This window comes from Coregonus clupeaformis, unplaced genomic scaffold (assembly GCF_020615455.1).
Source record: "Coregonus clupeaformis isolate EN_2021a unplaced genomic scaffold, ASM2061545v1 scaf0001, whole genome shotgun sequence".
In the NCBI taxonomy this organism is placed as follows: Eukaryota; Metazoa; Chordata; class Actinopteri; order Salmoniformes; family Salmonidae; genus Coregonus; species Coregonus clupeaformis.
The window spans coordinates 296993-321973 of record NW_025533456.1 but is presented as its reverse complement, the minus strand read 5'-3'; the positions used below and the strand labels follow the sequence as shown (position 1 = coordinate 321973).

The following is a 24981-nucleotide window of genomic DNA, read 5'->3' as shown; positions in this document are numbered from 1 at the left end:
GCATTTGTGTTTAGTGAGTCCGCCAGAACATAGGCAGTAGGGATGACCACGTGTTCTCTTGATAAGTGCGTGAATTTCACAATTTTCCTGTTCTGCTAAGCATTCGAAAGGTAACAAGTACTTTTGGGTGTCAGGGAAAATGTATGGAGTAAAAAATACAATATTTTCTTTAGGAATGTAGTGAAATAAGAGTAAAAGTTGTCAAAAATATAAATAGTAATGTACAGATACCCCCCAAAACTACTTAAATAGAACTTTAAAGTATTTTTACTTAAGTACTTTACACCACTGCACTCACACACACACACGGCCATTATCTGCATTTAACACAAGCCTCAATGCACACAACAATGGTTTCATATACACACACACTGTCAAACACAGACACACCTCCAGATGATTCAGCTAGGCTTGTCCCATAGACTGTACTGTACCTGTAGTCCTGTATTGGGTCCTGAATGTCAGGCAGCACCTGCTGTTGGAGCTCAGACAGTGGTCCTCTGATGTCCTCCTGGGCATGAAGACGACTCTCTGAGACAGGACACAACACCAGACAGTAAGACTTACTACAGACTGAACTAGAATCCCAACCCTGTACTGACAGAGTTGACTTACCGCTTTACACAACTACCATAACTGGTCATGCTCTGGAGTGGTATGTGAACTACCAATCAAATCGAACCCAGTGTGTTAAGGCAGATGGTTGTAAGGCTTACACCATAGAGCTGCACTCAGGTGTGCCTCAAGGATCCATTTTAGGTCCCCTGTGGTTTATTATATAGATCAACAACATTGGGAAACATATTGAGACAACTGTTGTACATTTTTATGTGGATGACACTGTTCTCTATTCAAGTGGCAGCAGTTTGACTTTGGCTTTTGACAAAGCTCGAACAGCTTGAAACATCCTTCAAGACAATCTGTATGATTTGAAGCTTGTTCTGAATTCCTCTTAAACAAAATGCATGGTATTTTCCAATGCTAAACACTCTGAAAACCATGTAATTACTACCTTGGAAGGACATTCTATGCAGCAAGTCAAAACATACAAATATCAGATGGATCTTCATGGTCGTCGCAACGGGAAGCCTGTTGAAACCACATCAGATGATTACGTCGGCAGACCAATCGTGATGGATCAGCAGGGCTCCGTGTCGACACTAGGAGGTCCCGTCCGGTTGACAGAGAGGTAGATAGCCGAGAGATGGGCCTGGCTCGAGGCTAGCTCAAGGCTAACTGGTGCATCAGGACAGTGGTGAATTAGCCAACAACAGCCATTCGGTTGCAGCTAGCTAGTTGCGATAATCCGGTGTTAAGGTCCAGTGATTCAGTGATTCCGGCAGAAAATCCGATATGCTCTGGGTCGATAGCATGCTGTGCAGACTGGCCGATAATTGTCCAGGCTAGAGCTGGCTTGTAGGTAGTGCAGGCCACGGACATTGGTGAAGACCGCTAACGGTGGCTAATAGCAAGTAGCTAGTTAGCTGGCTAGCTGGCTAGTTTCAGCCGTAGGTTCTTGATAAAAATAAAGAAATAATAGAATCCGTTCCACATTGGGTGAGGCGGGTTGCAGGAAAGTATATTTAGTTAAAGGATGGAAAATGAGATAGAGAAATATATATATGAAAAAAAGACAAAAAACTAAAAAACAGGCTATTTACACGAGGACACAACAGAATACACGACCACACTGCTACGCCATCTTGGATTCGAGAGATTACAATAATCTCACAGGTTACACGTGTGGCTGCATACAGTAGTAGTCACACTTAACAATGTAAAATGGTGACATAACACTGTGGCTGAATGGAAAACATGTAAATGTCCCTAACTCAGGGATTTGGTTTGCTGAACATGCAGGGACAGTGACATGATCTCTATTCAGTCAATGTTACATGTAATCATTCTCCTTGATCTGCTGGATCCAGTCCCTCACTGTCAGAGACAGAAATCACCTCATTACCAATATTTATTGCACTGCACTTCTAAGTCAATGTCTCCCATGTTACTTGTCTATTTATTGTGTGTCGATTTATGTCTAAAGCACCGCTGTAGTCATCATAGTAATTGCCCTAAAGGGGACAAATTAAGTTACAACTTTTCTCACCCACTTGTATTAGCATACATTTTTCTTATAATAATAATACAAATAATGATAACTTTATAATTGTCAGCTCTTCTAGCTGGGGAAGGTAAGTACTGCATCATCAGTGTGCTGTTGGGCAGATTCACTAAAGAATTGGAATTCTGTTATTTGTTAACAGGACAATGCCCCACAAATATATAAATAAAATAACTTACATTATTTCAGCAGGGTCCCTCTCATAGGTATATTTGATTTTTGTGTTACAATACCAGACTCATCAGAGAAGACTGTAATGTGAGTAGCATGTACTGTATTACAACATATTTTCTCATATTTTCTCTCCTCAACGTTTGCAACGCCAGGGTTGTGGGTTCGATTCCCACGGGGGGCCAGTATGAAAAAATAAATAAAATAAATGAATAATAAATAATAATAATAATAATAATAATAATGTATGCACTCACTAACTGTAAGTCGCTCTGGATAAGAGCGTCTGCTAAATGACTAAAATGTAAATGTAAACACATGTTGGGTTATTTTGACCCAGCCAGTTGGGTCACAAACAACCCATTGTTGTCTTTAAAGGTGCAATTGAGCCCCACATTGGAAGTGTCATAATACCCCTAAAACGTCGTGGTCAAACAGGGAAATGGTTCCAATTGTTTTTCCACCATTCATTTTTCCCATAGGGGATTTTAGAAACACTTAAAATAAGGGCTGTGTTTCGTGTAGGCTTATCCTGGTGTGACATTCAAAATGTCACGCCAGGATAAGCCTACACGAAACACAGCCCTTATTCTAAGTGTTTCTAAAATCTGATATGGGATTGAATGGTGGAAAAATGATTGTAACCATTTTCCTGTTTGACGTCTAGGTTTTATGAGTATTATGACTCATACTGTGGTACTCTATATGCAGAAATTGCTCTGCCATTTACTGGTTACTAAAATTCTAATAGTTTGCATAATTTCAGTTTGTGACAAAACAAGCAATGTGTATAGTGTAGAGAATCATTGTATCATCTAAACCGTTGTGAAATATATTTTCAATAACCCAAAATATTTTATTTTCAGCTGTTTGAAGCTGGTGTACAAAAACGAAAGTAAAAGATGGAAAAACTAAAATTCAGAACGGGAATCATAGAAATAGTGCACATAGACCAGATATACCAATTCTCAGACTTGCTTTCAATGAGAATGACAGATCTATAACTCAAATTTCTCAAAAGTGAATTTGGTTGGGTCGCCCAAAAAGTGACATATTCCAGTTTTAAGTTGTGTTGTTGATGCTGGGTAATTGACTTATGATCCACTGGGTCAGATCAGAAGACTGGAGTCGTGCCTTAGTAGGGGAGGCGTGGCTTTCAGATATTTATTTTTGGGGACCCATGAGAGTAAATGTCTTTCCGGTTCATCTGTTCGGTTGTATTGTCAACACATTCATTTTGATCATTTACTTTTGTAGTTTACTGAGGCTTACACCAAGGACCTTCTCCACCGATTGCTCAGTTTGGCCGGGCGGCCAGCTCTAGGAAGAGTCTTGGTGGTTCCAAACTTCTTCCATTTAAGAATGATGGAGGCCACTGTGTTCTTGGTGACCTTCAATGCTGCAGAAGTGTTTTGGTACCTTTCCCCAGATCTGTGCCTCGACACAATCCTGTCTTGGAGCTCTACGGACAATTCCTTCAACCTCATGGCTTGGTTTTTGCTCTGACATGCACTGTCAACTGTGGGACCTTATATAGACAGGTGTGTGCCTTTGCAAATCATGTCCAATCCAATTGAATTTACCACAGGTAGACTCCAATCACATTGTAGAAACATCTCAAGGATTATCAATGGAAACAGGATGAACCTGAGTTCAATTTCGAGTCTCATAGCAAAGGGTCTGAATAATTTCTGTTTTTTATTTGTAATACATTTGCAAATATTTCAAAAAACCAGTTTTCGCTTTGTCATTATGGGGTATTGTGTGTAGATTCATATTAATCCATTTTAGAATAAGGCTGTAACGTAACAAAATGAGAAAAAGGGAAGGGGTCTGAATACTTTCCGAATGCACCGTAAACTACAAAACACAACTATTTTCTGCCCAGGTCTGCTGTACAGTAATAATAATAATAATAATTAGTCATTTAGCAGACGCTCTAATCCAGAGCGATTTACAGGAGCAATTAGGGTTAAGCGCCTTGCTCAAGGGCACATCGACAGATTTTTCACCTAGTCAGCTTTGGGATCAGAAGCAGCGACCTTTTGGTTACTGGCACAATGCTCTTAACCACTAAGCTACCTGCCGCCCCCTGGGCTAAATAATATGTTAATGTTGTAATCTTCAGGGTCACACTAAGGGATTTTAAAACAGCTTTCGAAAAGCTCATCAGTAAAGAGCTTTAGGCCAGACGTCTCACCTTAAAGACTTGCAGGTAACAGAGGACACAAACTGTCTCTTATGGTATTTAGGAGTTTGACTGCATTATCTCTATATCATAATGATATTACAGTTTTTCTCCATTGGTTTGGCTCATTTCTTGAAACAGAAATTACATTCTCAAAACTACATGGACAAACCTCCAAACCACTTGGCAATTGTTCACAACAGAATTGAATTTCTCATTCATTTCATCAAATTGCAAATGTCTAAGTACATGTCTCAATGTCTCAGTACATCTTTGCAAATGATTAAGTACAGGTAGCCTACATTTAGCACAATTTCCAAGTGAATAGATCTTGTTGATCTAAACTGATTGTTGATTCTCAGTCTAATGGTTGTTCGCTCCAAAACGTGTCAGCGTCATTTCATTGTATAAGTCATCACATGCACAATAGTCTGTTCAATTGTCAAAATTAGTCAAGAACATAATACCATGAATACCATATATGAATCCCTTGGAACATTTGATAAATTTATTACAGCAATTGACAGTCAGGTGAAACTAGAACTTGACTAACGAAGGAGGAGTTTCACACATCTCAGATGACCAATCAAACAGTATGTTTAGTTACCTGACAGGTGCTGTCCATGACTGTGAATGCTGCCAAACATGTATGTAAAGAGCTTGACCATGCAGGACCAGTACAATTTCTGAACATGGAGGCACCTGGCCAAGTAAATGAACAAGGGCAACTGCCTGCTCGAGGAAGAGGAAGAAGAAGAAGAGGAGGAGGAGGAGTAAGGGTGCGTGGTGGTGGAATAGGGGAAGAGGCCGAGGAGCACGAAGACACCATGCTGTCCCGGATGAAATTCGGGCCACAATTATAGACCATGTCATCAACCATGGCCTCACAATGGCGGAGGCAGGTCGCCGAGTGCAGCCTAATGTGCCTCGCTCAACAGTCTCCTCCATCATCCAAACCTTTCGCAGGGAAAACAGGTATGTAGTCAGTCAATGATGGAATTATATGTTGTATAGGACAGGACACTGTGCATAGAGCAAGAAATATATTTATTTACATATTTACCTATTCATTTAGTGTGTGTGTGTGATAGGCCTACAGTAATATCTTACCTCAATGGGATGTTATGATACTAAAAATGACAAGAAAAACATTGGAGAAAATAAACTATGGAATAGTTTATTTTCTACAGTATTGATGATACAGTTTACAGTAGTATTCCAGTCACTGTGCAGTGATGCATTAGAATTGTGGTAAAGTTACTGTAAGTAAAACAACAATACAATTACATAGGTAACTCATTCTGTAAGGGAATACATAAGGTATACATTACGAATGGAGTGTTGTCCTTTGACTTCTATATCTAGGATTGGACGACAACCTTGCACAGGTGGCAGAGGAAAACTTCTCAATGAACAACAAGAACAAGAGATCTGTAACATGGTGATGGCAAATAATGCCATCACATTGAGACAGATCCGCGCTGCAATCCTACAAGACAATGCCATATTCCAAAATGTCAACTCTATAAGCATCTCCACAATAGACCGGATATTGAAGAAGCATCAGATGACAATGAAGCAAATTTACAGGGTACCATTTGAGAGGAACTCTGATAGAGTGAAAGAGCTGCGGTACCAGTATGTACATGTAAGTCAGTTACTGGTTGTCCATCATTATAACATTTTTACAATTAAGCAGTGGTTCCCAAACTTTTTTGGCTTCAGTACCCACTTTACCTGATTTGTGTATCCAGGTAATCCAGGTATGGAAGTATTTGATTTATCTGACTTCAACATTTCGCCTAAAAACTGCAGCTTACTGTATGATGCAATTATCATTATAATCCTTATTTTGAAGAATATAACATACAATAAGAAAAGGGGTCAAAGAGCTGCAATTAGTGCCTCCCATGTAAATCTATCTAATACTGTGGGTTTTACTGTAACATTTCAGTAAGTCTAGTCATTGATGATTTCCCCCTCCCCCTTTCTGTCAAATACCCCTGTAGTACCTCTGCATAGGGGTACATGTACCCCAGGTTTGGAACCACTGGAGTAGTGGCCAGTAGTATATTGAACTTGTGGAGAACATAGAACATTCCTATGTAATTGTCTGTAACTGTAGTGTATGACTCTTCTGTATGACTGATTTGATGTTTTCTTTTTTACGCTATTGTAGAGAATAATGGCATTGGAAGTAAACGAGACCCATCACATCCTCGTGTTTGTGGATGAAGCTGGCTTCAACCTGGCCAAGGGCCGAAGACGTGGCCGTAATATTATTGGCCACCGGGCCATGGTGGATGTCCCAGGCCAGCGAGGGGGCAATATAACTATGTGTGCTGCCATATCGGAGAATGGTGTGGCCACTCACATCCCCAGTCTTGGCCCATACAATACACAGAAGCTCCTCATCTTCTTGGACCGCCTTCATGTTGATTTGATCCCTGAAAATGAGAGCGGTCTCGTAGGGCCTCACCTACCACAATATGTCATTGTATGGGACAATGTGAATTTCCACCGTGGCCCGCTCATCAGGGCCTGGTTCACTACTCATCCAAGGATGGTCATGGTGTTCCTACCACCTTACTCTCCTTTCCTCAATCCTATTGAGGAGTATTTCTCCGCTTGGAGGTGGAGAGTGTATGAGCATCGGGCTCAAGATCAGAGGTCCCTGCTCCATGCAATGGACGCTGCGTGTGAGGATATTACAGGAGATCAGTGTAGGGGATGGTTGCGACATGCACGCCGTTTCTTCCCTCGTTGCATCGCAAGGGAGAATATACGCTGTGATGTGGACGAGAATCTGTGGCCAGACAGACAGCAGCGTGTGGATGGCCAGGAGGGTGAGGACAGCGACCAGTGAAGAACTGTTAGTTGTGAAACTCCAGCTTTATTTACAGCACTGTAGGCTGCATATAATTTTCATTGTTTTTTGTTTGTGTGTTTATATTACAGTATATTATGCTGTATACATTTTCTTTTACTCTGATGTATGGAAGTTACTTTATGTGTGTGAATGATAATGGTTACAATTTCCTTGGCAGTATGAGTGCAATGTGTGATGTCAAACCTTGGAGGCTACTCTTACCCTAAAATCCTATTTATTTTTTTCAGTTTTATACACAATTGTATTCTGTTAGCTAGACAAAAAACAGTACAGTAACCATTGTCAATGAAGGACTGGGCTAAGACTGAAAGGTGGACATGAGGGATATTTCAATGGTCCTCTGCCATAGTGACAAAACATCTAAACATTTTGACTTGCAGTGCTTACACAATGCCAAAGGGATGAAGCATTTTGGGGGCACTGACTGTTTAAATGAGAAGGAAATTTAGTTTTGACACATGCGTGAACTGTTTTGGGAGAGGTATGAGCTTTTGCAGGTGAACCATGGTGTTGTGCCGAACCATCCACGTTATTTTGGCTAAAGCACCAAGAGTGTTGAGAACGTCCGGTCTGTTTCAAGAAATGAGCCAAAGCAATTGAGAAGGATCTTTGCCATTTTCGTGGCACTGACTCCTTATATGGGAAAGGAATTTAGTTTTGAAGCATGAGTGAAAAGTTTTAGGAGAGATATGAGCTTTTGCAAGTGAGCTATAGTGTTGTGCTGAACTGTAAGACTGTTTTGCCAAATGATCTTAGAGTTTTGAGAATGTAATTTCTGTTTCAAGAAATGAGCCAAACCAATGGAGAAAAACTGTAATATATTTTGTCTTAATCGTCACATGTTGAGAATTGTCCCAACTTGAAAAAGTTCAGGTCAGAGCAATAAAAAAACCAGAAAATCATGACAACTATTTTAAAATGGTAGAGATAATGTCAGACTTTTCCAAAGAATGGTAATAACCACATGCTGGTGATTTTAACAAGTGTTTCCCAAAACACTTTGAATAGAGGATTGTTGTGGCATTACTATATGAACCAATGAAAAATAAAAATACAAACGCTGCACACTGCTGTTCATGCTCGCAGGTGATTTTATTGTTGCAACATTTCAACCCTTAAGTCTTCATCGAAATCCATATCCCAGGTGGGGGTGAAAGGTCCTATATATAGGGGCAGTGCTCAGTGACATTACTTCCTGAAAAAAATATGTAATATCGGTTCACAATATCAACATTCAATATCTCAAAATATATAACCATACATGAGGAATGTGATAAATATTTACAGTAATATATATACAGTCTATGTATACATGTCTATGTGTTTATATGACCAGTGAGCTCCAAAAGTATTGGGACAGTGATACATGTTTTGTTGTTTTGGCTCTGTACTCCAGCACTTTGGATTTTAAATGATACAATGACTATAAGGTTAAAGTGCAGACTGTCAGTTTTAATTTGCGGGATTTCAATCCATATCGGGTGAACCGTTTAGAAATTACAACACTTTTTGTACATAGTCCCCCCCATTTTAGGGAATCAAAAGTATTAGGACAAATTCCCTTATGTTTATTAAAGTAGTAAAAAGTTAAGTATTTGGTCCCATATTCATAGCACGCAATGACTACATCAAGCTTGTGACTACAAATTTGTTGGATGCATTTGCTTTTTGTTTTGGTTGTGTTTCAGATTATCTTGTGCCCAGGAATTAATGGTAAATAACGTATTGTGTCATTTTGGAGTCACTTGTATTGTAAATAAGAATAGAATGTTTCTAAACCCTTCTACATTATGTGGATGCTACCATGATTATGGATAATCCTGAATGAATTGTGAATAATGATGAGTGAGAAAGTTACAGAGGCATACAGCAAATATCATACCCCACCAAACCTGCTAACCTCAACTGATATTGTAATGGTGAGAGGTTAGCATGTCTTTGGGGTATGATATTTGTGTGTACCAGTTCAGCTAAGTCAACAATCCAATTGGTGCTGGGAAGTGCATTAAGGGGACGTTGATTGAGGTAGAACTTGAGGGCCTCTAGTGGGGGATGTTAGTATATAGACTGGTAACATTAAAAGTACACAGAATATAATTTTCTGGTATATGGTCCACAGATTTCAGGTAGAAATGTTCTCTCTCAGAATTCTGTTACTACTCACAATGGGCCTGCCTGGTCTAGGTGGCGTAATGCTCTTGTGAATTTTGGGTGGAGTGTGTATGACAGGTGTGGTAGGGCAGTCAACTTTCATATACTCATGTTCTGTCTTTGTAATTTCCCATTCATTCAAAAACGTAGACAGTTTATCATGGATCAGAGAATTACATTGATTAGAAGGATCCCTAGGGAGTCTTTTGTAAAGTTGAGTTGTCTCAGAATTTCCTTTTCATAGTCTGCAGCATTTTGCATCACTATTGCACCTACTTTGTCGGCAGGTTTTATAATGATAGTGGAGTCATTCTTGAGTTCAACAATGTATTGTGGCGGACAGCTGGTCAGCCACCAGGGGGAGACTCGTCGAGGCCTGGTAACAGATGGAGTATACATCACGAGGCGGTGGCTCCATCTGCTGGACGTGCCAGGTCTCGACGGGCTCTCCGGACAGGACTAATTGGGGCTGATTGGGAGCTGGTGAGTAATTAAGGGCGGATTGCTCACCAGCTGTGCAAGGCCCATAAAGCTGCCAGAAGGGCAGCACATGAGGGAGGACTGGGGGAAGTAAGGTAACTTCCGTGTAGTTGGAGACGGTATCCTGGAGAGGACCTCATGGGGAGACCTAACCTTTTCTTTTGATTATTTTATTAATAAACACCCTTGAAACCAAGCTAATCATACTCTGTCCGTGTCTGATCAGTGTAAACGTCTTGACCCAAACCCCTGATCTGCCACAGTATATTCAATGTAGAACATTTTAAAAATAAAGAAAATCCCTTGAATGAGTAGGTGTGTCCAAACTTTTTTGACTGGTACTGTATGTATATACAGTATATACACAGTATAGATACACTACTGGTCAAAAGTTTTAGAACACCTACTCATTCAAGCCACCCTTTGCCTTGATGACTGTTTTGCACACTCTTGGCATTCTCTCAACAAGCTTCACCTGGAATGCTTTTCCAACAGTCTTGAAGGAGTTCCCACATATGCTGAGCACTTGTTGGCTGCTTTTCCTTCACTCTGCGGTCCACCTCATCCCAAACCATCTGAATTTGGTTGAATTTGGTGATTGTGGAGGCCAGGTCATCTGATGCAGCACTCCATCACTCTCCTTCTTGGTCAAATAGCCCTTACACAGCCTGGAGGTGTGTTGGGTCACTGTCCTGTTGAAATACAAATGACAGTCCCACTAAGCGCAAACCAGATAGGATGGCGTATCGCTGCAGAATGCTGTGTTAGCCCTGCTGGTTCAGTGTGCCTTGAATTCTAAATAAATCACAGACAGCGTCACCAGCAAAGCACCCCCACACCTCCTCCTCCATGCTTCACGGTGGGAAACACACATGCAGAGATCATCCGTTCACCTACTCTGCGTCTCACAATGACACAGCGGTTGGAACCAAAAATCTTATCCTCTGCAGCAGAGGTAACTCTGTTTCTTCCTTTCCTGTGGTGGTCCTCATGAGAGCCAGTTTCATCATAGCGCTTGATGGTTTTTGCGACTGCACTTGAAGAAATTCTTGACATTGACTGACCTTCATGTCTTAAAATAATGATGGGCTGTCATTTCTCTTTGCTTATTTAAGCTGTTCTTGCCATAATAAGGACTTGGTCTTTTACCAAACAGGGCTATCTTCTGTATACCACCCCTACCTTGTCACAACACAACTGATTGGCTCAAACGCATTAAGAAGGAAAGAAATTCCACAAATTAACCTTTAACAAGGCACACCTGTTAATTAAAATGCATTCCAGGTGAGTACCTCATGAAGCTGTTTGAGAGAATGCCAAGAGTGTGCAAAGCTGTCATTAAGGCAAAGGGTGGCTACTTTGAAGAATCTGTATAACACTTTTTTGGTTATTACATGATTCCATATGTGTTATTTCATAGTTATGATTATTCTATAATGTAGAAAATAGTAAAATAAAGAAAAACCCTTGAATGAGAAGGTGTGTCCAAACTTTTGACTGGTACTGTATATATATATGACCTACCACTTCCACCTGTGATATGGATGCCTGATGAAGACCTAAGGGTCGAAACAATGTAATAATAAAAACTCCTGGGAGCATGAACAGCAGTGTGCACCGTTTTCCTATTTATATATCTTTTTTATTTATGAGTTCGCCTATAATATAGGCACCTGCAAAATACACCTGGATGTGTGTATGTTCTTCAGCTTTTAAAATTAATATATTAAACAGACCGAATTTGATGTTTTTATTATTATTATGCTAATGAGATGCACCCTTTATGTTAAGGTTCAAACCCAAAGAAATCTCCGTGCTCAGCTTGTCTTTCATGTTAAGTGGGATGCAGTTTGTCACTGACATAGAAATAAGCGTGGACATACTTAAAGACAATCAAGCCACACTTAACATCAGCCACCTGAAAACAATAAAGTAAGTCTAAAACTGGGGAAGGACAAACTAAGGGTTTGATATTCAGACCCTATTATTCAAAATGTTGTGATTTTGTTTGGATGCTGGCATTGTAGAGATGTTTGTATAATCAAAATAATTGCTGTTAATCCTATTAATGTGTTGCACCACCTTCACTCGGTTGCGTCGATGCCATTGTTATGAATGTTCTACAGATGCCGCAGCCATATTGGTGCCCGAATGATGACCAATGCCCAGTCATTCTGAATGGGGGATAATGACTGTTTAGTCTAAGTTACACTACAGCGGCTTGGAAAAACAATGACAGTGCTGAAGTAGGAAAAGCATTAGTAGGAAACAATTTTGCCATCATTATGATAACTGGCGTAACACGGTTTCTCTGGACCACCCCGCAAGTTTGGAGTTTTAACAACATATTAACAACAGAATTGACAATTTTTTAACAACAGTTAACACATATGTAGCCAAATAACAGCATTATAACAAAATAATCTAAAAACGATATTGTATGCATGTGTATGTGGGGGAGAGCGAGACAAAGAAAGAGAGAGGGAGATGGAGTTAAAATTGGGATTGGGTACAATCTGTTCGGGTAAGGGGGTTCAGAGGCATTGAAGCACGTTGAAGCACGTTGAAGCACAGTTTGGACAGGAGAGCATCCAGGAGAGAGAAGTCAGTGCAGCCTCAAGTGTTCCTCATGGGGCTCTGTAACAATCCTCCTCAGTTCTGATTTGTCAGCTCTTCTCACCCCTAGGACAAGCATAAAAAAAGTATAAATAGAATGAGAGACAGAGAGCACCAGGGCTGTTACTCTATGGGTAAAAAGACAGGTGTCCCAACTTCAGGGTTCATCATCTTTTTGATATGAATTGAGGAGTAATCAATTGAGGACCTACCGCATATATTAAATATATTTTATTAAATCAATTGAGGACAAATACAAATAAGACAGAAAGATACACATACTTCAAACCCTTGCTAACTATTAAAACATTGCCTACACAATACCACAGATTATTTAATCAGACTCACAACATTTTCCTTTCTTTCTGTGCCACCAAATGTTTTCAAACTACTGGTAAAGTGAACAGATTTACTAATACTGCAACATTATACGGAATCATTTAAAAAAATTAAACAAATGGTTAGCGGGGAGAGGATATACTGACACTCCTGGCCTGCAAAACAATCACATATGTCGCACAACTGAGAGCAGAGTGAACCGAATCACAGAGGGTTTAGGAGGACAATGTACCGGTGTTGTTGCCATTCATGCTCTCCCCATTGACTAGTAGACTGTATCACGGTGACATCTAGATGGCTACCAATATTAGTTATTTCTTGTGTAGTCTAGGCTGCCATCCTATTTGAAATATAATCATGGGAGAAAAATAATTTGGCCACCGTACTAGTTACCGCCGGCGACACTGTGATAGGTTACAGCTGCCCACTGCACATTACAGCACCATGATAGGTTATAGCTGCCCACTGCACATTACAACACCGGTTGTTCGATACTACACCTGGTCAATCGCATTGTCTTTAGTGGCTAGCGAGTACTGCGCCTGACTCTGTCCAAATCACTCGCTAAAGAATCACACACCCAACAGCATGGAGTCAGCAGGAGCAGAGAATATGCCGGGAGTCGTTGAGCGGGTCCGGGAGCATTCCAACATGCTAGCCAGCTTGGGCGAAGCGATGGATCGGGTTCTCCAGGTCGTCCAGTGCCTGGAGAGGAGAGGACCCGACCCTGCGGAACCAGCTGAGCGACCGGATCCAGCCACCCACAACCCAGCGCCCAGAGGTATTCACTTGTCTCGACCTAGGGAATACGACGGGACAGCGGCCCACTGCCAGGGTTTCCTCCTGCAGTTGGACCTCTATTTTTCCACCATCAGCCCGGCTCCATCGGGTCGGGAGAAGGTGTCCGCCCTCGTCTCCTGCCTATCGTGGAAAGACCTGGAATGGGCTAACGCGGTCTGGAGTGAAGGAGGAGACGCGTTGGACAACTACGGGGAGTTCGCTCGCCTCTTCCGGGCAGTCTTCGATCACCCCCTCGAAGGTAGAGAGGCGGGCGAGCGGCTGGTCCATCTGAGGCAGGGGATGAGGACCGTGCAGGACTGTACCCTGGAGTTTAAGACTCTAGTGGCGGGATCCCCAGTTTTTGTCCAGGGTCTGGAAGGCATTCATGGAACGTCTGGGGGTCTCGGTCAGCCTGACCTCTGGGTTTCACCCCGAATCTAATGGGCAGGTGGAACGGGTGAATCAGGATGTGGGTAGGTTCCTGCGGTTCTACTGCCAGGACCGGCCGGGGGAGTGGTCGGTATTCTTGCCATGAGCCAAATTTGCCCAGAACTTTATCCGCCACTCCTCAACTAACCTATCTCCATTTCAATGTGTTTTAGGTTATCAGCCGGTCCTGGCACCGTGGCATCAGAGCCAGACCGAAGCTCCTGCGGTGTACGACTGGTTCCGGCACGCGAAGGAGACATGGAACACTGCCCACATCCACTTCCAGCTCGGGTCTGGCTCTCGACCCTCCGCCTGCCCCTCCGCCTGCCCTGCCGGAAGCTGAGCCTGCGGTTTGTGGGGCCGTTCAAAGTCCTGAGGAGAGTTAACGAGGAGTGGGAGGGGTACATTCCGGAGGAGCGGTGCTGGGTCCCGGTGAGGGATGTCCTTGATCCCTCCCTGTTGTGGGATTTCCACCATCGCCATCCGGCTCGCCCTGCACCACGTCCTCCTGGCCGTCCCCTAGGCCGGTGTCGGCGCGCTGCTGGAGCTGTGCGTCAAGGGGGGGGGGGTACTGTCACGACTTCCTCCGAAGCTGCCTCCTCTCCTTGTTCGGGTAGGTTTCGGCACTCGTTGTCACCGGCCTTCTAGCCACAGCCGCTCCTCATCTCATCAATCCATTTGTTTTGTCTCGTTTTTACACACACCTGGTTCATATATTCGCCTCTGTGCTTTGTTTTCTCCAGTGCACCGTTAAACCGCACTGTAGAGTTTTACGCATTGCTGTGTACCACTGTATTTGCCTAACAAACCATTTATTCTGTGATTTACCCTCCTGCACCTGACGCCTGAGCTGGCCACCCGGCCAAATTGAGCAATCGGGGGAGAAGGGCCTTGGTCAGGGAGGTGACTAAGAACCCAATGGTTACTCTGACAGAGCTCCAGAGGTCCTCTGTGGAGATGGGAAAACCTTCCAGAAGGACAACCATCTTTGCAGCACTCCACCAATTGGGCCTTTATGGTAGAGTAGCTAGATGGAAGCCACTCCTCAGTAAAAGGCACATGACAGCCGGCTTGGAGTTTGCCAAAAGGCACCTAAAGGACTCTCAGACCATGGGAAACAAGATTCTCTGGTCTGATGAAACCAAGATTGAACTCTTTGACCTGAATGCCAAGCGTCACGTCTGGAGGAAACCTGGCACCTTCCCTACGGTGAAGCATGGTGGTGGCAGCATCATGCTGTGGGGATGTTTTTCAGGTGCAGGGACGGAGTCAGGATCGAAGGGAAAGATGAATGGAGCAAAGTACAGAGAGATCCTTGATGAAAACCTGCTCCTGAGCACTCAGGACCTCAGACTGGGGCGAAGGTTCACCTTCCAACAGGACAACGACCCTAAGCACACAGCCAAGACAATGCAGGAGTGGCTTCGGGACTAGTCTCTGAAAGTCCTTGAGTGGCTCAACCAGTGCCCGGACTTGAACCCGATCGAACATCTCTGGAGAGACTTGAAAATAGCTGTGCTCGACGCTCCTCATCCAACCTGACAGAGCTTGAGAGGATCTGCAGAGAAGAATGGGAGGAACTCCCCAAATACATGTGTGCCAAGCTTGTACCCATACTGTAATCGCTGCCAAAGGTGCTTCAACAAAGTACTGACTAAAGGCTCTGAAATCTTATGTAAATGTAATATTTTTAATAAATGTGCAACATTTTCTAAAAATGTGTTTTGCTTTGTCATTATGGGGAACTTTTTTTTCATCCATTTTAGAATAAGTCTGTAACTTAACAAAATGTGGAAAAAGTCAAGGCGTCTGAATACTTTCCGAATGCACTGTATCTATATGCAAGGATGTTACTATATTACGCTATTTGAATTTCAGCATTTTTTTTAGAAAATGTGCTTTGCTTTTTGTGAAAATATAGCAATTTTTTTGTATATAGTTTTTATTGCTCTTTGCGACTTTTATACTGTAATGTGATTACTAATGTTACAGATGTTTCATAATTGGTCCATATTTTCTACTTGTTTCAGATGTGTTTTAAAAATGTTTGGTAACACTTTATTTTAGGATACACGTATTAGCGTCTAATTTGTAGTTTATAAGTGTGTATATAAGTAGCTTATAAGATATTTATTATGTCTTATTAGACATAGATTAGGTCTTAATTAAGCGTTTTCTTATTCAAACATTATTAGTAATTTATTAGTGGCCAATCCTTAATAAACTCGTTAGATATTATAAAGGCATATTAAAGAGCAAGTTACACAATAATTATACTCCTAGTTAGCTTTCTCAATGTGGACTAATAAGGGCATAGTGCCTCAATATGTGTTCCCTATTCTGAAGTGTGACCATATTTTTACTTGCAGAAAGATTGTCCAGAAATGACCTCATTGGACAGAAAGGGGCACCACCTTCCATCAAATATGCCATTTAGCCAACATTCAAGTCCAAATTTGATGTAAACCACTAAAGTTCCATATACAGTATACTTCCATATGTATATGAATGTCGGCTGTATAAGATTATATTATGAATCGCAAAGGGGCACACCTCCCCACACCCTTGAGTAAAAGCAAATCATGTTTGCCTGAAACTTATGTAGTTTGACATAATAAATGGATTATATACACTTGGATTCATACACAGTTTATTAGGTACACCCCATTCATATATAAAGCAGGCAGAAAGGCATTGAGGCATTCAGTAACTGTTCGATTGAACATTAGAATGGGCAAAACGAGTGACCTAAGCAACTTTGAGCGTGGTATGATCATCGGGCCCAGGCGCGCCGGTTCCAATATCTCAGAAACGTCTGGCCTCCTGGGCTTTTCATGCACAACAGTGTCTAGGGTTTACTGAGAATGGTGCGACAAACAAAAAACATCCAGTCAGCAGCAGTCCTGTGGGCGAAAACAGCTCATTGGGGAGAGGTCAAAGGAGAATGGAAAGAATAGTGCAAGTTAACAGGTGGGCCACAAACAGGCAAATAACAGCGCAGTACAACAGTGGTGTGCAGAACAGCATCTCGGAACGTAGGATGTCCAGGATGTTACCATAGCTCTAGTCCATGGTGTTACTATAGCTCTAGTCCAGGATGTTACTATAGCTCTAGTCCAGGGTGTTACCATAGCTCTAGTCCAGGGTGTTACCATATCTCTAATCCAGGGTGTTAATATAGCTCTAGTCCAGGGTGTTACCATAGCTCTAGTCCATAGCTCTAGTCCAGGATGTTACTATAGCTCTAGTCCAGGATGTTACCATAGCTCTAGTCCATGGTGTTACTATAGCTCTAGTCCAGGATGTTACTATAGCTCTAGTCCAGGGTGTTACCATAGCTCTAGTCCAGGGTGTTACCATAGCTCTAGTCCAGAATGTTACCATAGCTCTAGTCCAGGGTGTTACCATATCTCTAGTCCAGGGTGTTAATATAGCTCTAGTCCAGGATTTTACCATAGCTCTAGTCCATAGCTCTAGTCCAGGATGTTACCATAGCTCTAGTCCAGGATGTTACTATAGGGCTAGTCCAGGGTGTTACCATAGCTTTAGTCCAGGGTGTTAATGCGAAGGCTCGGTGTAAGGTGAAGTTGCTGATCTGGGGTCAGTTTTGCATACTCCCCACTAATGGTTAAAGGTCCAAAGCAGCCGTTTGTAGCTCAATATCAAATCATTTCTGGGTAACAATTAAATACCATACTATGATCGTTTTCAATTAAAATGGTCAATAAGAAACAAAAATAGCTGCTCAGTAAAGAGCAATTTCTCAAGCAAGAATATTGCTAGGACTGTCTGGGAGTGGTTTGAGTGGGGAGGGGAAAACTGAAATTGAGCTGTTATTGGCGGAGAAGTTTGGAACTCTCTTTCTTAGTGGTCTATTAACTAATTTAACACCTGGTGATGCCACCATGTAAGGCCAAAACTCCATCCCAGCAAAATTGGCAGAAATTTCAGGGGGTCTTTTCAAACAGCTCTTACACTAAAAGGGCATTATCATCATTTTCACAATTTCACAGTATTATTCCAACCTCATAGTGTGGAAATATATAAAACACAGGAAATCAAGTTTTGGACTGCACTGGGCCTTTAAGGCTACGATTGGGGAAGAGGGAGCTGATCCTAGATGAAACTTCACCCCGGAGCGGAAGGCTCAGTGTTAGCAAGCTAGCAAGACATGTCATTCCTCTTGTTCCTCCAATCCACCAGGGGGCAGTCCCCAGTTCAGTAAGGGCACCTACATCCCTGTGTCTGCGGCCAAGGACCGCCAGAGCCCGTGGGCCGGCCGGGTGGTGGACAGCACCGACAATGTAGTCACAGTGGGCATCACCCCTGCGCCAGACTGCATTGTGGGAAAGTGGCGCACGTACGTGGCGGTGGTGACGCCCTACGGAATCCGCAGGACCAGGAGGGATGAGAGTCGAGACCTCTACGTCCTCTTCAACCTCTACGTCCCACATCAGTTGTTGTGCTGATTGATTTATTGAATGATTGATTGATTGGGATTGATTGATCAAGCTACCTCTATCTTGTTTAAAAACATACATTCTGATCATAGAATGTAGAATTCCATTCTAATGTTCTGTTTTCCTTCCACCAGCTGATTCTGTGTTCCTGGATGATGACGAGGAGAGGGAGGAGTGTGTTCTCAACGAGGTGGGGGTCATCTACCATGGGGCATATGACCACGTGTCTGAGCGGCCCTGGAACTTTGGTCAGGTACAGATCATTTTACATTGTTTGGACAATATTTAAAACACATCATTTCATAGTGCACTATGTACTATGTCTCTTAATTAAGCTATGCTGTATCGTGAATATAGTCACAGATAAATGGGGTTGGTTGGCCCGACGTGCAACAGAGATTTTCCACACGTATTGCTTTGAATACAAAGACTGACTACAAAACCCTCATACACATATTTACAAGTGAATCCTCAATTTTAAACGTTGCTTGTTGCAGTTTGACTATGGGGTGCTGGATACCTGTCTGTTCATCATGGATAAAGCTGCCATGCCCATCACCAACCGGGGCGACGCCATCAAAGTAGCCCGGAAGGCCTCAGCCATGGTGAGGGTTACCACCAGTCAATGAAACACAGAGAACCCATTCAGATAGCAACATTCTTACAACCTTTTCACATAGTAGATTTATAAGTAAAACTCAATGGAGGCATACGTAGAAGACAGATTTATACAGAAGACAGATTTATACAGAAGACAGATTTGTACAGAAGACAGATTTATACAGAAGACATATTTGTACAGAAGACAGATTTATACAGAAGGTACATATTTATACAGAAGGTACAGATTTATACAGAAGGTACAGATTTATACAGAAGACAGATTTGAACTTGCAACTCAATGTAGGCTTTTAAAAGGTGCACTACTTTTGACCATGGCCAATAAAGCTCTGGTTAAAGAAGTGCACTATAAAGGGAATTGGGTGCCATTTAGGACGCAAACTACAGCATATTCACCTCTCTTTCTCTTTCTCCCAGCTGAACTCTCATGAAGACAACGGGGTGCTGGTGGGGAACTGGAGCTTACTTATTTGTAATAAAATACCTAATGTGTCTTTCTATAGGGATGTACAGGTGTGGCCCAGCATCCGTCCAGGCCATCAAACATGGACAGATCTGCTTCCCGTTCGACGCACCATTCGTGTTTGCTGAGGTAAAGACTATAACGATGAGCCACCCTAGTGGAGCAGTACACTAACTGCACAGGACAGTATACTAAATGTTTCAACCCCTACTGGCCACTTACCAAGAAAGCTAATTTCTAGTTTGCATCAGTTTGAATCAGTGAACTCTCAGTCTAACAGTGAATATACAGTACCTATACACATTTTGGTAATATATATGGTTAAATATATGGTAATACATATGGTAATATATATGGTTATATACAGTGCCTTCGGAAAGTATTCAGACCCCTTGACTTTTCCACATTTTGTTACGTTACAGCCTTATTCTAAAATGGATTAAATATTATTTTTTTCATCAATCTAAAAACAATACCACATAATGACAAAGCAAAATCTGATTTCTATATATATATATTTTTTGCAAATTATAAAACATAAAAAACTGAAATGTCACATTTACATAAGTATTCAGACCCTTTACTCAGTACTTTGTTGAAGCACCTTTGGCAGAGATTACAGCCTCGAGTCATCTTGGGTATGATGCTACAAGCTTGGCACAGCTGTATTTGGGGAGTTTCTCCAATTTCTCTCTGCAGATCCTCTCAAGCGCTGTCAGGTTGGATGGTGAGCGTCGCTGCACAGCTATTTTCAGGTCTCTCCAGAGATGTTCGATCGGGTTCAAGTCCGGGCTCTAGCTGGGCCACTCAAGGACATTCAGAGACTTTTCCGAAGCCACTTCTGCGTTGTCTTGGCTGTGTACTTAGGGTCGTTGTCCTGTTGGAAGGTGAACTTTCACCCCAGTCTGAGGTCCTGAGCACTCTGGAGCTCTGGAGTACTTTACTCCGTTCATCTTTGCCTCAATCCTGACTAGTCTCCCAGTCCCTGCCGCTGAAAAACATCACCACAGCATAATGCTGCCACCACCATGCTTCACTGTAGGGATGGTGCCAGGTTCCTCCTGAAGTGACGCTTGGCATTCAGGCCAAAGAGTTCAATCTTGGTTTCATCAGACCAGAGAATCTTGTTTCTCATGGTCTGAGAGCCTTTAGGTGCCTTTTGGCAAACTCCAAGCGGCCTGTCATGTGCCTTTTACTGAGGAGTGGCTTCCGTCCGGCCACTCTAGGTCTGATTGGTGGAGTGCTGCAGAGATGGTTGTCCTTCTGGAAGGTTCTCCCATCTCCACAGAGGAAGTCTAGAGCTCTGTCAGAGTGACTATCGGGTTCTTGGTCACCTCCCTGACCAAGGCCCTTCTCCCCCGATTGCTCAGTTTGGCCGGGTGGCCAGCTCTAGGAAGACTCTTGGTGGTTCCAAACTTCTTCCATTTAAGAATGATGGAGGCCACTGTGTTCTTGGGGACCTTCGATGCTGCAGACATTTTTTGGTACTCTTCCCCAGATCTGTGCCTCGACACAATCCTGTCTCGGCGCTCTACGGACAATTCCTTCAATCTCATGGCTTGGTTTTTGCTCTAACATGCACTGTCAACTGTGGGACCTTATATAGACAGGTGTGTGCCTTTCCAAATCATGTCCGATCAATTGAATTTACCACAGGTGGACTCCAATCAAGTTGTAGAAACATCTCAAGGATGATCAATGGAAACAGGATGCACCTGAGCTCAATTTCGAGTCTCATAGCAAAGGAGATGTAAATAAAGTGTTTTTTATTTTTAATATATTTGCAAAAGATTCTAAAAACCAGTCTGCGCTTTGTCATTATGGGGTATTGTGTGTAGATTGAGGGGGAAAAAATATGGCTGAGACATAACAAAATGTGGAAAAATTGAAGGGGTCTGAATACTTTCCGAATGCATTGTATATGACCATATATTACATTATTACATATATGATCAAATATATGACTAAATATATGACCAAATATATGACTAATTGACTAATTACTGGTGTTTTACATGATGAACGTGTCCCATTCTTCCTGTGCTGTAGGTGAACAGTGATGTGGTGTTCTACTCACGGAACCCCAGAGACGGAACCCTGGAGCCTGTCAAGGTCAACAGCAGCCATGTTGGCAGGATGGTGGTGACCAAAGTGCCCGGCCAGGACGCTCGCCGTGACATCACTGATCAGTACAAGTTCCCTGAGGGTAGGAGAAGAGGGATGGAGGGAGAATCACAGAGCAAACACTTAAAGGGCCGGTTTCCCAGACATGGATTGAGCCTATAGTCCTGGAATAAAAGGGATGCTATATCGAGAATATCCATTGGAAGTGTTTTAAAGTCCAGAACTAGGTTTCATCTGTGTCTGGAAAACCGGCCCAAAAAGTGTCAGTCTGTGTCAGTTCCTGCTCACTCCTCTGTGTCATAAAAAGTAGTAACTCCCCACCATATCTGACTTTCCATCACGTGAATCTTACCCCCTAAAGAAGGTAACAAAATGTAAAAAGAAGGGGTTTTGTCTCTTTATAAATGGGGTACCAACACTCTAGAAACTCAGATTTTACTTCTGAGAGAGACCTAATAATCTCTCCCTCTCATCTGTGGTGTCCCACATCAACAGGTAGTCCTGAGGAGCGCACGGTGCTGGAGAAGGCAGAGGAGTACGGCTGTCACCGTGAGAAGGCCACCCCTCCGGAGGCTGACGTGGAGCTGGACATGCCCCTGATCGAGGTGAGGGTGTGGGACGACTTTGAGCTGAAGCTGGAGTTCAACAACACGAGTGACCAGGTGCGTACTGTGGACGTGTACATCAGTGGCAACGTGGTGTATTACACTGAAGTCACCAGCTCTGAGTTCCTCTTCAAGACCCCTAGAGTGATTCTGGATCCCAAGAAAGGTAGGCGGGTTGAGGGAGGAGGAGGGGCTGAGTAGGGTGTGTGTGTGTGTGTGTGTCCGTCCGTTTGTGTAAGGGGGTGCATGTAAGATCAACATTCTCTCTACTAGCAGCAAGCTAGTTGCTCTACCATATTTCTAAAGCTGGAGCCACAGAAAATACATGAAAATGAAAATAAAACTCAACGAGACAAAGCATATCCTAAGTCATCCCTGTGTGTTTTCCCAGCTGAGAAGCAGGTGATGGAGGTGCGTTCCCAGGAATAAATGACAAAGCTGGTGGAGCAGGCCAACCTCCACTTCATCGCCACCGGGAAGGTCAAAGAGACTGGCCAGATCATCGCCACCATGAGAGTTGTCACCCTACACACCCCCAAACTCTCTGTAGAGGTATGTCATATAATGCTACATACCTCAAACTCTCTGTAGAGTTAGGTGATATAATGCTACATACCTCAAACTCTCTGTAGAGTTAGGTCATATAATGCTACATACCCCAAACTCTCCATCCAACCAATATTCAACCATTAAATTATATTGGATTAAATTAAATTACATTCAATAAAAAAAAAACATATTAATCCACGGGGGGGACATTTTTGCTGACACTCATCTGAGGCTGAGAATTTTTGTCGACCATGTGAACTGACCATGTGATCTGACCTAGTTTGATGGACTTTTTCCTGGTCTTGTCACCTGGTGGTAACTTTGTGCACATCGTGGAAAGCACAAAATGAATCAATTTGTACTGTATATAAAGTACACTGGATTTTCCAAATATGCTGCATTTCCCGATCCTAGCTGGGTCTTCACAGCTAGGGTCAGGACTGTTCTAAACTGTCATCTGCCTCCCTGTAGGTGTCTGGTCTGGCCAAGGTGAGTGAGGAGATGATGGTCACCGTGGAGTTCACCAACCCATTCAAGTTTAACCTGGAGGATGTGTATGTTCGTGTGGAGGGGCCAAGAGTCATGCCACCCAAGTTTAAACATTACAGGTGTGTGTGTGTGTGTGTGTGTGTGTGTGTGTGTGTGTGTGTGTGTGTGTGTGTGTGTGTGTGTGTGTGTGTCACTCATGTACTGTTTGTATGTTTCTATTCCAGTCTGATCACAGCAGGCTCGTCCCTGACGTGGACGGAGGGTTTCACCCCCCGTAGGGAGGGGCCCACTAAGCTGATGGCCAGTCTGGACTGTGCTGCCCTCAGACAGGTGTACGGATAGGCCCAGCTCACCGTCAAACCCTGAGCAACACAGGAGACAACACAGCTACAGCCCTGTTACAGCCTTGTTACCGCCCAGCTAGCAACAGTTTAGAGATTAGGGCCTCTATTCAATCCGCATAGCGGAAGTTCAGCTTTAAAGCGGCAATGTACCTGCTTTAGCGGAGACAGCATTCATGGTAAACGCTGCATATGTCGGCTCAATTGGAAATTACCTTTATATTTCTATTGCGGAATCTGTAACGCTTCAGCTTTATAGATTGAATAGAGCCCTAGGGTTGAATTGTTGCTTTTGTTAGCTTTAGTACATGGATCATGTAGCTTCACAAAAGAGGCAATATTTTGTAACTATGCAACATTTAGTGTATTTCAATGTAATTGTTTTGTTTTCACATGACTTCTATAGCCTACAAGTAAAATACAACTACATCATACATGTAGCAACTATAGCCCAGCTACCAACAGTTTAGAGATTGGGTTGCTTTGTTGTTAAACATTTTAATGAATGCATCTATGATCATGTTGTTTCACAAAATATAACTACAGGATGCAACATTTAATGAAGTTAAGGACAAGTTAAGTGCCATTGTTTTGTTTTAACTTTTGACTTCTAGCACAAAAATGTTTATATCACCCAAATAAAAGAATGGTTTGGCAATATTTCAGATCTGTGCACTTCTATTTGTAAAACAATGATCTACACTTGCAGATGAAGCTATTGTTTATACAGTGGGGAAAAAAAGTATTTAGTCAGCCACCAATTGTGCAAGTTCTCCCACTTAAAAAGATGAGAGAGGCCTGTAATTGTGTAAATGTAATTTTCATCATCATCATAGGTACACGTCAACTATGACAGACAAATTGAGAAAAGAAAATCCAGAAAATCACATTGTAGGATTTTTTATGAATTTATTTGCAAATTATGGTGGAAAATAAGTATTTGGTCACCTACAAACAAGCAAGATTTCTGGCTCTCACAGACCTGTAACTTCTTCTTTAAGAGGCTCCTCTGTCCTCCACTCGTTACCTGTATTAATGGCACCTGTTTGAACTTGTTATCAGTATAAAAGACACCTGTCCACAACCTCAAACAGTCACACTCCAAACTCCACTATGGCCAAGACCAAAGAGCTGTCAAAGGACACCAGAAACAAAATTGTAGA

At 42.5% G+C, this 24981-nt stretch overlaps 1 pseudogene; it reads left to right on the top strand.

Moving 5' to 3' along the window:
• The window catches only part of LOC123482937, a 28604-nt pseudogene extending 4761 nt beyond the window's left edge, over positions 1-23843 (top strand).
• The last annotated feature ends 1138 nt before the right edge of the window (positions 23844-24981 follow it).